The sequence below is a fragment of the Rhyacophila brunnea genome, unplaced genomic scaffold (genome assembly GCF_057557595.1).
Source record: "Rhyacophila brunnea isolate RB1 unplaced genomic scaffold, BYU_Rbru_1.0 scaffold_5, whole genome shotgun sequence".
NCBI lineage: Eukaryota > Metazoa > Arthropoda > Insecta > Trichoptera > Rhyacophilidae > Rhyacophila > Rhyacophila brunnea.
In genome coordinates, this window is record NW_028233170.1 from 34,960,062 (window position 1) to 34,974,976 (window position 14,915).

The window sequence follows — 14,915 nt, forward strand, 5'->3', positions numbered from 1 at the left end:
AGTTGTCGAGTATCAATCGACAAGCAATATTAAAAAATTGAATCACACGATCACACATTTTAAAATGTTAATGTACTTGGAGTGAAATGACCGCAGACGACTTTTTAAAAATTTTAGAACAAATTTGTGGTGTGTTTATTTCACTTATCTGGTCGACCACGTCCCGGTCTGTATCGAAAGCTCATCGGTCTTGGTGAGAGTCCAAATGGTATGTCAGCATTGGTCGGACCAGCGTCTTGTGCATCATTATGAGACTGTCCCTGAATTTGTAGACCAAAGTAGCACCTGTTCGCTGTTATGACTCCCATTTTATACCCTCACTTTTACATATTTAAATATAGTTATCTATCAGTAGATCAAAAACATTAAAATAGCAATCCGTGGAATAGAGAATTGTGTGATAGCTATAACGCGGAATACAAAAAAAGCAATCGATAGATATGCAATGTCTAACTGCTGAAATAACAATGACCTTGACATATATAACTCAACCCGTGGATAACCACTAGATAAATCTTGTTATATAGCAGTACCCAAGATACATTAAATTGCCACTGTATTTAATCGTAGGATAAGTACTAGCTATTTTTTAGTAGTGTATGATTCTATTTAACTTACTAAATTTATATTAGGTACGTGAAGTCCATAATTTCTGCAAGTATCACGACCAGCAAGATATCTTATCGCCCGTTGTCGGTTTACTGTTATTAGAACTGCCGTTAATTCAGTTGCAGCAGAAATCCATTTCCGCGTTTTCAATCGGTAAAGACAATCCAATTTCGTTCGCACATAGCGGGGCGCGTACACAGATTTCGTTCATCTCGTGCACGTCCAAATCGCGTTGCTCGATTCGCGTAAATCTTTCTATCGAATTGTGCATTCACTGTTGGAGCCTCGTGGCGATTTATTGGCCTCGCGGGGTGGCACTGCAATTTTATCAAAATGGCGTCCATAAAAGGGGTAACACGAACAATCATCGTAACAATTTTGTTTGGTTGGTTACTACTTTTAAACTGATTTTAATGTGTAGTTAGAAAATGAATATTAATACAACGAAAATGTAGCTATTGTCATAATTTTAACAGAAGTACGCCTAGGGTTACACGATGTGCCTATTTGGATACCATAATTGGCACGCTTCTATGGAATAATAGATAATGAACCTCGCTCCGTTTTTATATTAATATTATATTACAGACAACAAACAGGACTAATATTTCTTTAAAATAAGTGAATTTATTATTATAATACTGTCTATATTTATATGTTGTTTCCAATGTCATGTTGTGAAAGTCTTGAATTTATAATTTGTAAAATTCACTGTTTGTAAAGAAATACAAAATAATTGTATTCAAATCGATATACATAATATGCTAACTTCTTGAAGAAAAACCTTCTCTTACGCAGATACAGCTTTTTATATATAAAAAAAAAATGTTAACAAAAATAATACTTACTTAAAATAATTGTTCTAAGCAGTAAAAAAAGCTATGCATGGTGATTGTGTAACATTGCTTCAAATACCAGTTCAACCATATTAAATACATTATGGAATTGCTATCAAGTGTTTTGTATTAAATCCTCTATAAAAGACGATTTTTGGTACAAATATTAAATACATATTATTTTGGTTTTAAATAGTAAATTTAAATTGATCTATGCACATAATTTACAGAAAATCTTAAATATACGTTTTATTGAACGCCACTGATCAACGCCATATGCGCCGAATAAAGTATCCAATGGAAGAAAGTCGTCCATAGTAATTTACACGTCATGTTTAATAATGGCGTTATGGTGCAAATCTCCGAATAAACGCTGATGGATGATGAATGGCTTCGCGCCCTTTTGCGAAGAGTTTTCCAATAATAACATTATGAATGAGAAATTTCAAAGACGTTAGGAACATGCAAACGATGTGTATGAAGAGTGGAAACATTCTATATAAATATTCGGTTATAATATACTGGATTAATTTGAATAAAATAATGATGTGTTATAAATTTAGGTTTCTCTTTCTGTAGTAAGACGAAAGCACGCAGAGAATTAATACCGGATATTAATGAACATGTAAATTTTAGGATTAAATGAGAATTATGTGGGTACATGAAAAGCTCACGCTCATGTAGGTATTTACCTACCCACCTCAAATGATCAAAATTGCTACAATTATTATGAAGACCTTCTTGTTCACCATTTATATTACAAGAGAGATTATACAATGGATTACTACAGTGATAATACTAATATAATAATTCAATGGATTTTTAAACACTTACCCTATTAAAAAACGTAGGTTGTTAGTCAGAAATACGTTAATCCAATCTGAAAAAGAAAGAAAAATATTCATTAGTTACAAAATATAATTTTAAAAGTACTAATCGATATAATATTATATAGAGCATGGTTTCCCAAACTATGGGTCGCGACCCACCAGTGGGTCGCGAGCGAATATTGAGTGGGCCCTCGCCACTATATACAGGAAGTGATTTGGCGGATATTTTTTTGAAATTAAACGATCTTAATTTGTATTTGAGTAATTTGTAAGGATCAAATGGATCAGACATTTTTGCAGTTCACGATAAAATACTAGCGTTCATGAAAAAGCTTATGTTGTGGAAAAGTTGTATTGAGTATGATTGTTTTGAAACACTTGAAACTTTTATTATTGAAAACCAAGTGCAGCCTAAGATGAACGTACTGCCTGAAATTTCCAGTCATTTATCACTGTTAATAAATAACTTTGACGACTATTTTGGGGAACAGATGAAAATGTTTGATTCGTTGCGTTGGATTTGTAACCCATTTCAAGACGACTTACCAACTAGTATGTCAACAAAAGCAAGTGAAGAACTCATTGACTTATCAGAAGATACGTCACTGAAAAATAGTTTCAATCGTAAACAGTTAACGAAATTCTGGCTCTCAGTTGCTGATAATTATCCTTGCCTGTTCGATGAAGCTATGAAAGTCCTCCTCCTCTTTACTACCTCATATCTATGTGAGGTCGGATTTACGGATATGGTTAACATTAAAACTAAATACCGAAAAAAATTGGATATATCAAACTCACTGCGATTAAAAGTAACTAAAGTTGAAGTTGATGCTAAAACTGTAATGAAGAAAAATAAGGAACAAATACATCCTTCCCATTAAATAACTTTGTAAAAAATCCTTGCAGGTGCGATTAAAAGCAACTAAAGTTGAAGTTGATGCTAAAACTGTAATGAAGAAAAATAAGGAACAAATACATCCTTCCCATTGAAATAACTTTGTAAAAAATCCTTGCAGTATTTAAGTAATATTTTTTTTTATTTAAGTTGTGTTTCTTATTTCAACAGTCTTTCATTCACATTGGTAACACTTATAAAACATATTTTTTTTATTTCAATTAGATCAAAAATAAGACAGCATTAAGCAGTTCCATGACTCGCCACTAGGGAATCTGAGCATTACCGATATTTATGCCCTCTTTTCTCTAAGACAGCTAAGAGGTGGGTCCCAAGATTGGAAATTTTGTTAGATGGGTCGGACCCCAGTCAACTTTGGGAACCATTGATATAGAGTATATAGACCCTCACAGTCTAATATGTGAGGCATCGCTTCTAATACATGGTATTGTTGTTTTAATTTAATAAAACGCAATTTTTTTTTGTAGTACTTATTCCACTATTAATCAATAGATTAGGACCGGTTTCGTCCGCCTCAGAGGGACATTTTCAACTATAAACACTTTTTGAAAATGTCCCTCTGAGGCGGACGAAACCGGTCCTGATCTATTGATTAAAAGTGGAATAAGTACTACAAAAAAAAATGAGCTTTATTAAATTAAAACAACAATACAATGCAGTTCCACCATGAATTGACAGTTAACAAAATAAAAGAAATCTAATACAGGGGATTCCGGATTCGATTCCCAGTGAGGGTATAATACATCTTTGTGATTTGCTCAATGCTGGGTTGAGACTGTTGTAGTGTGAAGTTTCTGTTTGATGATGACATCACATTCAGTCATTTTACAAAATGTGTTTGGGTTTTGGAATCGAGACATATGCTTACACCCAATACCCAAACATCGTAAAGTGGTTTAAGATAGCTTTTCATTACGAACTTGTACCTACATTCTGTTTTAAAGAAGAAAAGTTTCATTGTTTTACTAATATAGGTCGAAGATCATGATTATTCGTGTTTTATAAAATAGATAGTAAATTGCAGTGATTGTCGTTAGCTTATGCGTAACTCTGATTGATATTAGGATGAAAGAAATACTGTTTCGTTTACATTACGGACACTTTTAAATGTAGGTAATTTTACACATAATCAAATCAAATCAAATTTATTTATTTTACATATAATGAACATAACAAATTATAAATTTAAAGCGTTCATGACATGACATAAAATAAGTGTTAATAATTTAAAAAAATTAAAATACCGAGAAGTGTGAGTTAATAATACAATAGGTAATAAAATAAGAAAAGAAATAAAATAAAATAACAAAAATAACAAAGTAAAAGTAGATGGAAGCACACAGAGTGAATTTTGATAGACCCTATCTAAAAACTTATAAAAAACGTCCACCTAAATTCACCCTCACGTAAGTGGAATATATCCGAAGCGATTTCATTAAACATGGTTATTGCCCTCCCAATTGGCATTACTAATGGCAGGTTAGTTCTGCACCGTGGGAGAACAAACAACGGATGCCCTCGATTCCTAAGGTAATTATCAGAGACACACAAGCCAATACCACTAAGAATGGCAGAGTTCAAATTAACGCCGCGTATAAGTCTGAAAAAATATGTAGCTATATAAATATCCCTTCTAAATTTTAAGCTACAGTATGTAAGCATCCCTAAGAGAAAATCAGTCGGATAGAGACACGGATAATATCCATACAGCCGAAAGTAAAGGAGTCTCAAAAATTTCTTTTGGACTCTCTCCACCATAAGTCCGTACTTCAATTGATGCGGGGCCCAGACGATAGACCCACTCTCAAGTCTGCTTCTAACTAATGAGTTATAGAGAATTTTTAGTACCGTAACATACGAAAAGACCCGGGAAGTACGCAAGACAAAGCCCAAAGGCTATTTACCTCTGTTTGGGTAATATTTAGTTTGGTTTATATAGGTACAATATGTAAGTATGTGATAGATGTTTAATTTGCAAATGTTTCATAAAATCATGGTGTGTAGATAGATATTTAATAATGTCTCTCATGATAAACATAATGTTACCGAGTATGAAATGTGTTTATTATTAATAAGCAATAAACGGTACAGCGAAGTCGCGTCACATGTTGCACTATGTCAGTTTTCATTAGTGTATGTTGCGGCGTGAGAGAATAATAATTTAGTATGAAATAATCGAGATAATATACTTGGGAGTCCGACCAGATTTCAACTGAAACGATATCAAGTATAAACAATACGTTGGTCTCATATTGGTGTACAGTGTACATCAGTGGCGAAGGGTGGAGGTAGGCTGTTAAGACACGCCATTAATAATGCACATTAAATTTTGTTAGTTATACTTATTTGTCTTTATTGAACTAAGACTACAATTTACAGATGGTGGTGGTTAGTTTTTTAAAAATCAATTAAGCACTGCCTAAACCAAGCCATAATAGTGTTGGAATATTTTGGGCGATAATACAAAATGTGGCACACTTTTTCATTCATATTTATTTGTTTTCGTTGGATTAAGAATACATAACACATATTGTTGGTTATTTTTTTAAATTCATTAAGCCCTACCAAAACCAAACAGTAAAAGATAAAAAAATATTATTCCATCTATAAATATCCAAAGTTATGTATGATTTAATTGCAAATGTTTTTAGATAGACGAGTATTTTTTGACTATTAATTATTATGGCTTGGTTTCGCAGGGTTTGATTGAATTTAAAAAAACTAACGAACATCATCGGTAAATTGTAGTTTTGTTTCAATGAATACAAATACATATGACTGACAAAGTTTAATGTGCACTATTTATGGCGGATCTTAACAGCCTACCTCCACCCTTCGCCACTGGTGTACAGTCCAATCAAAATACATTATGTTTGTATAATCAAAGAAAAAACAAATAGCGTGCAATTTTTTTTTTTGATGACAGCTGTTTTCTTTCTCATTGAACTGGTCTAAATTTTTAATATTCATACCTAATTAAATGCTATAACATTATCATTTATGTTGATCATAGACCCGAACCCCACCCCCCCCCCTCCATTGCATGCGCAACTGTATATGTTAGCTAAAACAATGTGTTTGTTGGTATCAATAATAAGTGATAGTATAGTAGTAGTAGTAAAAATTGTAAGCGAATGCAGTCGGTCATGATTAAGTTATTGAAGTATTTGGTTTCAGTAGGTACTTACTTATGACATTTTGTTTTATTAAATTTCTAAATGTATTTTAAACCCACATCATATTTGCACACATACATACATACAACAGTAGTACCAGAATAACTACCATATATAACGATTAATTAAGATTTTTTTTAACATTCTGATTTCTAATTAACTGATTTGTAAGTATTTACTTCAATAACGAGTTATTAAATGATAATATTTCATAAACATAATTGAAAACATTTGTTTTATGTGAAACAAAACCGAGCATCCCTTGTATTTTGTGAATGTTTTTTGAAGTACCTATTCAACTTGTAAAGTGCGTCCCGTATTAAGTAACCTTGTCACGAAATTTGCCACGAAAATTAATTTACAACGCGGTACTATTCCAAGATGTAGTGTGGAAGGAGCTTAAAGCTCGCAAAGAATTCCGTCCATAATGGCGTAGTCGCGGTTGCTGGATGCGTAATGGCGGAATGACGCTACTTTGCGGTGAGAGCTGGAAGCCAAAACGGCGGGAAAATTCAAAATAGATACGACGAAGGAATGGTATATCATTAAGCGCAGCCTTAATAAGGTTAGGAAAAAAATTATACGTGCCCCCCACGAGCGCAGGAGTACGCCTTAATAAAAAATTGAATTATAATCGATTCAGCGATCTGACAGGAAAATTAATTTCATGTCATTTGTTTTGAAAGTTCTATAATGGTATACAAGTACTTATATAAAGTTTTCCTTATTTCATAGGTTTTCATTTGATGTATGAACGCCTGATACTTCACACAATGTGAGCTATTGTTACTGTCATAATTGATTATAGTTTTCACAAACTAAAATAAATAAAGTGATTGCATAGATAGGGTGGTTATTTTATTTTACGTATGAAGTCATTTCTTTGAAAAGAAACTAAAAACTTACGCTTAGCTGCTTCACTAACTGACTGAAATGAATTGGTTGGGCCAAATATGGTGGCCGTCATCCCATATTTTCCCACATACCTCACATCCTTATTTATTATTGTCACAAGACCAGACGACGAGCAGTTACGGGTCATAAGACGACCGTGACAGTGAATAACATTCAGTTAGCTCAAGACAACTAGTGCGTGTAGTTTGTCACCGGAGTTTATTGCTTAATTCAATTATACAGACTGATTCAGAAGTTATTCGTGGGCCACGGTCGGGTCAGCTTGATATAGTGTGACCGTCGTCCAAGCGATACTTCTGAATACCTGACAAGCCTTGATACCGGCTCTCATCATTCATACAACCTATCAACATCATGCCATATACCATCCATCAACAGTGTACCGTCAAGTGCCGCGCACCGGGTAACCCAAAAAACAATATCGCGTGAGTGACTGGCATCTTGTTAACCCTCCCCCCCTAGATCCGGAATCCAAACATCACCTTCAAATTACAGTCCACTGCATTAATACCTAATTGTCATTGACGCACGTTATATTGATATGCCAACTACGTTAGACACACTGCATTTGAATCGAATCGAATCAAATCGAAAACCTTCTCAAACAGAATGCTGTCCAGATACTCTGTGATATTTCGTGACTTTGGTCTCACACTATATCCTTGGAGTGATTCTACGCTACCGTGTTACTTCAAAAATCCTGACGTACGTCAATCAGGAATAATGACTGGAAAAATAACTAAGTATACTACAAGTATGTATAGTTAAAATGTTATACAACACGCTTGAAGCCGATGTATTCGCACAATTGCTAGCGTGTTAGACTCCGTAACGAGTTTTTAGATTGGAATCTTTTGCTTCTTCGCGAGAAAAGAAATTCGTGCGTGATAGCGTAGTCTAGGCCTCGGATTTACGTTGTTAAGTGGATAAATCATTATAAAATGTTCCTAATCCGTGTTGATGTAAGAAAATATTTTCCGGATTCCCAGTATCGCGCCTTAAACCCGATCAATGCGGGTCGCTGATAAAAAGTTGTAACCGAAAATAGGTTAAGACGTAGGTAGTTCAAAATAATTACAAACGCTCGTCTTAAGAGATGTGTATAGTCATTATGTACAGTCAAAGTAATGTAAAATTTTCGATGTGTACGTGTTCCGATAAGTATCAACTTCTCACGTCATCACATCACACATGCGGAAACAGGCCGAGGTGGATCCTGACAAGATTCCTCACCTCCTCTGTTATAATATCGTCTCTGTTCTGGTAGACCACACTAACTGGAGAAGACTAGTTTTGAGTAATTTGACTTTGAAGTTGTTAAAATGTTTGAAATGGTCTATCATGTGAGTTTATTAAGTAATCGTAAAAAGGATGACTTTAAAAAAATAAAGACTGTTTATTTATTAAGAAGGTTTCCAGACGGTGACGTTTGAAATAAGGAACATTTTGGTATAACTAACTCAATGTGCAATTTTTTCGAATTAGTGTCTTCTGCCAGAACAGTGACGATATACAAAAAGCAGCTTGAGTTGAACCTGTAAAACTGATGACTGCGATATTCAAAATATAATTGTAAATTTATATAAAACAGCAGGTATTCAATGCCTTTAAGTTAAAATAATCTAAGAAACCTGTTGAACATTATGTATTTAACGTAGTATACATTGCTTCAGTTGACAACATAAAGCATATTATGACAACATATACATATAACTTAGCTACGTGTTCAATTTGACTCAAATTTAAAGCCATGTGTGTTACGTTGACATAAAAAAAATATGTCAGTAATACACGAGCAGTATTTGGACCAATCAATTTAGCTATGTCAAACGACAATCAATGTCATTGTGCAATTTAATTAAGACAAATTGATGCCAATTTAAGCTATGCGGGTCGATTAACCGATAAAATATACAGAGGGCCTCAATCCCGGAATAAAATGTTGCAATCGATCGCCCATTAGCATGGACGCCATTGTTGAATTTTATAAATTCAAATTCGGAATAATGACAATTGAAAAAGAACGAACCGCCATGACGTTGGGCGCGCGACATCTGTCAAATTTTCGCGCGGGAATACACTTAACCCAAATGCGCACATTCGCAAATAAAATGGCCACCCACTGAGCCGACCACTTCTATATTTGAAGTACTGTGTAGGGATTTTTATATTAGATAAACATTTGGACCGAAGTCCCGTGGTCATAATAAATAATATACGAATTAATTTGAAGGGGACATAGAATTTAAATTGGAAAGACTGAGTACAAAGGCACTTATTATAAGTACCTATGTAGGTATTTATATTGTGAACAGTAGAGCTGTACATATATTTAAATATCTATCCTATCCTAAATAAAGCTTTTTCTTTCCGAAAAACACAATAGATAAATTCCTAAAAGCACTAAAAAAATAATATATTATACGCATATTAAATGTTAAATGTATTACAATATATTACTCTATACTTGTCTAGTTTTAAAAGAATTCGCAAAAGATATAATAAAAAATATTGTAAAACGATAATTGGAAATTATTAAAGCATGATTAATTCAAAATCACTGTTTTTACTTTTAATTATCAGTAAACAGAAAATCATTCAGCAACCTATGTTTATGAAACGCGCTTGTATGGGACTAGTTCTGTTTTGATAATGCTTTATGGACAAAACGCTCAGATAAAAATATCAAATAATGAAGTTGTAAAATATTCAATTGGCATCAGAAAAAAATGCATAAAAAACTTTGACAAAAAAGCCGCAAATAAATCAAGCCGCACAATTGTACGGCAATGAGCATTGTAAAGGAGTGACTGCGGACCCCTTTTCACCCCAGGATAAAATATCCCGATAATAAATTAGCTGAGTAGGTATTGGGGATGGCCACCCCGGGTCCCTAAACACTAGCGACATCTGCCGCGCAACCTCGTAACTATCCGTTTATTGCGAACAAAAGCCGATCACCTAATGACCGAATACATCGTTAGCGATTTTATAAATACGAAGTATTTATATCATAATTAAGGACGAGTAAACGAGTATGTTTGCCAATTTTGAAAAATAAATAAAATTTGATGATTAATCCAACTTATAAACTAAAGTCTGTATTCTATAAACAGGCGTACATGTCACACGTGAAGCATTGTGCCATCGCGATCAACTGCTAGAAGTTTTTAATTGGAGGGAACGAGATGGATGCTGAAGCAGGGGGGGAACCGGCACGCAGCTTATAGAAGACAGCCTACTGTGATTATTTCAGTGGTGTTTCTAGGTATACAGAAAATGTAAGGTAAGTCCATTTTGTAAAAATACGCATAATAATTTATTATTGATTTTTTAAGACGGCGGGAGGGGCGAGGTTACCAAAGTCTATCAGGTGCAACTGACCAGCATTACCCTGCGAACCCAGACACTCACATAAATCTAGCGATGAGCACATAGCTAGCAGCTGTAACTATGGGTGGTCACTCATGAGTACTTAATTGCGACCTGTCGACCGTGTCCATTTGTGTCATCTGCGCTGTCTTGTCTTTAAGATATGTAACATCAGGATATTAAAGCAAACATTGAATGCTCCTAATGATTGCATTAATTCCTAAGCGTACTGGTATTCCGCTGACATTGTCCTTGCGTGCAGTATAATTCCGAGAGGATTAGAGCATACCTTGGATAAGGCTGTTTGCCTAATCATCCGGGTCATGATCTTCATTCGTGATGAGATCCTGGTGAAGAAGAATAATAATTATTCAATTCACCCAAATATAGATAAGTTTATACTAAAAATCAGTGGCGAAGGGTGACTTTTGGAAAGAGGTAGGCTGTGGAGATCTGATAAAAAGAGCACACTTGTCAGGTATACTTACGAGAAATACTACTAATGAATAGGTACATACTAATAAATGACAACGACTCACTAATTCAATGAAACTTCAAAAACTCACTGACGACATAAAAATGAGCGATGTGTTTAAATTACGTATTTTTCGAAACATTTATACCCTTCAAAAATCATTAGATATATTTTTAAGTATTATATATTAATATTCGATTAAACGCCGTATATTTTTTTTAAATTATCTAATTATACAAAGTGCAAAGTCATGACAACAATATTATGCGCGAATGTTTTAGGCTCTGCAATATGAGCTTACCTTATTTCATACAATTCGACAGACTTGCTGAGCTTACGAGACGTAAAGTCCATACGAATAAAATTCAGAATTATTTCACACATAATCGGACCTTTATTTACGTCAAGATAGATGGCGCGCTGTGGTATATTTTTTAATATCTTTGCAGATTGTTTTGTAACGTGTAATACTGTAATACATTCCTTCATATACGACATCTCTCTTTGGCAAAATGAATTATTTTTATAGAACATAAAATAATGAAGTGATTAAGTAGATACATAAATATGTCAATATGCAATTAAAAAATATTTTTCTGAAGAAGGTAGGCTTCAAATAATCACCTAGTACCTATGGAGTCTTCGCCACTGCTAAAAATATATAGTAAAATAGATTTGATCGATGCATTTCACTCTGTTTAGAAAATTTCTTTTAATTTTTATAATATTAATGCGAACTAGTTAAAATACTCTAACGATCTAGTTATCGGATATGGGTTTTCAAGACACTTTAAATAAAAGACTACCTACGGATATTTCCCACGTTAATTATTTAGTGATTATAAAACAGTGATACAAAACAAAAGTCATCAATTCAGATACGTAGGTAATTAATTATGTGATTGACATTAATGGTACGAATTATGTTAAAAACAGAATATATTTAAATAAATCTACTATGTATGAGACGACGAACACACAAATCCTAAGAAAAGCGCCACATTTCTTAAAAATAAAATTCAACTCTATATTAAACTCACCTTTAATCATAAATAAAAATGTTAAAAACTGAGCATATGGAGTTCAAAAATGTGCCATTTGCGCTACACTAAAACGACGCATTATCAACAAAAAGAAGGTAAGTCGAGCGGAAAAAAACATTAGCCCCACCTGTCTTCAAGTGAGACTATTATTACATGTACCTACGTAACAATGATGCATATATGCTTCGCGTGCGCAAACTCGCATGTCGCTGAAATGCGATAAAAAGTTGCAGAGAAATAAAATTATTTTTATAGTTCTGGATTCAAGATAAAATTTAGTAAGCTTTTTAGAATAGAAAGTATAACATGGCTCTGCCCTTTGACTATAATATTATTCTTATAACATTTCACACAGTCAAATTAGAGTTTAATAAAAACCAATCGCGTAAAGGTAGAAAATAAAGAAAATACACAATTCTGTATAATTTATAGACTTGACAGGAAAGATGCAGGTATATTAAATATGTCAATAATATCACGTCTTGTTTTTTTCCTAATTCTAGCTAGAATCTAGACATTAAAATTGAATGCCTATACAATATAAATTAATATTATAAAAGGGTATTCTTGTAAATGCACTTAAACAAATAATAATTAAATCATATTTTGGTACATCAGAATATACCCGTGGTTATAACAGTTTTAACCTTTTTCTCTTGTCGTTTTAACGTTTCTATGATGTCACCTTAGGTTACCCAGCTCAATAAACTGATGAACAATGAATTGATATTTCGGATATTCATAGAATCATCAATATTGCACCTAATGAAAATTTTATTATTTTCAAAATCGATAGCATTATCCAGTAAATACATATTATTATAATTGTTAGATATCCGTCAGATTTCATTTACCTGTCATAAATTATAATTGCACATTGCAAACAGAGCGTCGCATTCCATTACGAATAAAATAGATAGACCCAAAAGTATTATAGACATACCTACGCAATTGTGAGAAAGAGATATGAAAGTAAAGAGTGAGATCAAGATAGTATTATGACTTGTAGGCTGGAAGTAATGTATAGAAATACTCATATGATAATAAGATAAGTGTTCGTGACTTGGTCATTTTATAGTAAAACAAATAACAAATAATGATGATGAAACCTTCATAAATGTATATATGTTGCCAAAATAGGCATTTTCCCTTTACCTATTGTAATATTTATTGTCAATCTAGTACGGTAACCCAAGGTGATGTCACTGGAAGGGACGGAATTTATTAGCATCGCGAACAAAAGGTTAAAACATACATTTAATTAAATTTAACAGACTATTTGTGTTCTGTATTAGTATATTATGTATTTTATGATTGTTTAAAATTATTATTATCTCAAGGTATATTCTTTTCCCTTAGCCACGAATTCCCATTCATGATTAAAATATACTAAATACAGATAGTCAATTTAATTTTAAAATGGGTGCAGTAACTCAGTATTAAGCTTAATGATATAATGTCTGTAACTAACTAAACAACTCTAAAAACTCCGTAAATTATTAGTATCATTCGCATGTGCAGATGGTGGGGAGTAGCCCTTTTGTTTATAACCTCCTATTTTAATGGTTATACTTTATACTTACCTGTTAACATCAAACTGGTAAAATTGCGTTTCACAAGTAAAAAAAATACAATTTATTGCATTGTAACAAGCATCCACTTGTAAAATTTCACAAATGTTTGCCTGATGTTATAAGAAGTAGAATATTCGCTGCTCATCCTTGTGTTAAATGGCGCTCCCAAAAATGCAATTTAACGCATTCCCCTCCTTGAAAAATTGCGAGGTAATTATTATTACTTCCCGACGAGCGGAATTATTTGCAGTCTGTAACGACCTCAGGGAGTAAGCACACTTTCTCATAATAATTGTGTAATGAATCATTAGACAATGATTAATTTCATTGTCATGGTTTTTACTGAGGTTATGTTTTTGAACTTCAACTATATAAACTCAATAAAATAAAAACTTAATTATGCAGTACCCACTATTGATTATTTGCTATTATATTAGGTATATAATAATATGATATTGCCTTGTTAGTTATTTTGTAGTGCATGAAAAGCTGAGTTTTGAGATACTATAAGCACGTGCAGCATTAATATCATGAAGACTTGTATAAGTACTTAGTACAATATTGTGACAGCTCAATAACTATGCAATTGTTATTTTACCCTGCCCTTCAACGGTGACACAAGAGCGATCTATGCATAACAGGAATGGGATAGTACCTACCTACTTATTTTCAAATTATAGGATGGTTTATTAATTATAAAATAGAAACATTTCTGGTTTTAGTATTTATTCAGATTTCACAGAGATTCATCACTAATAACGGAGGATACTTCAAACGGTACACGAAAATAGATTAACAAGATAAGATGACTCACTCGACCCTATAACCAGATGAACTTAACTTGCCAAATAATTAGTTCAGTTCAGATAGGTATCGCATTTGGCAACTAGATAATCACACTTAATACTAGAAATTAATCTCAATAGTATAAGGTGCTTAGTTTCAAAATAAAAGACCTGTATGATCAACAGGTCAAAGGTGATCAGACTAAGCTGAGGCTGTGAGATTGTGAGTGAAAATTACGGATTTAACATAGGTTTAAATCCTAATCTGTCTACATAAAGTTTGCGACATCTTTTCGAAGTCAATGCCGTTACAAAATATTATATTGCATTGATATTCCCAAAAAAGAAAAACTATGATATGTTTAGACTAATAACGCATAACAC

At 33.1% G+C, this 14,915-nt stretch overlaps 1 protein-coding gene across 2 annotated transcripts in view; it reads right to left on the reverse strand.

The window, feature by feature from the left end:
• The window catches only part of LOC147066351 (uncharacterized), a 1,224,975-nt gene that overhangs the window by 335,415 nt on the left and 874,645 nt on the right, over positions 1-14,915 (reverse strand). For both annotated transcript variants that reach the window (XM_085955769.1, XM_085955768.1), the window contains exon 4: positions 2,280-2,325. The gene's annotated coding sequence lies outside the window, so the exon portion shown is untranslated. The remainder of the gene's footprint in view (positions 1-2,279; positions 2,326-14,915) is intronic.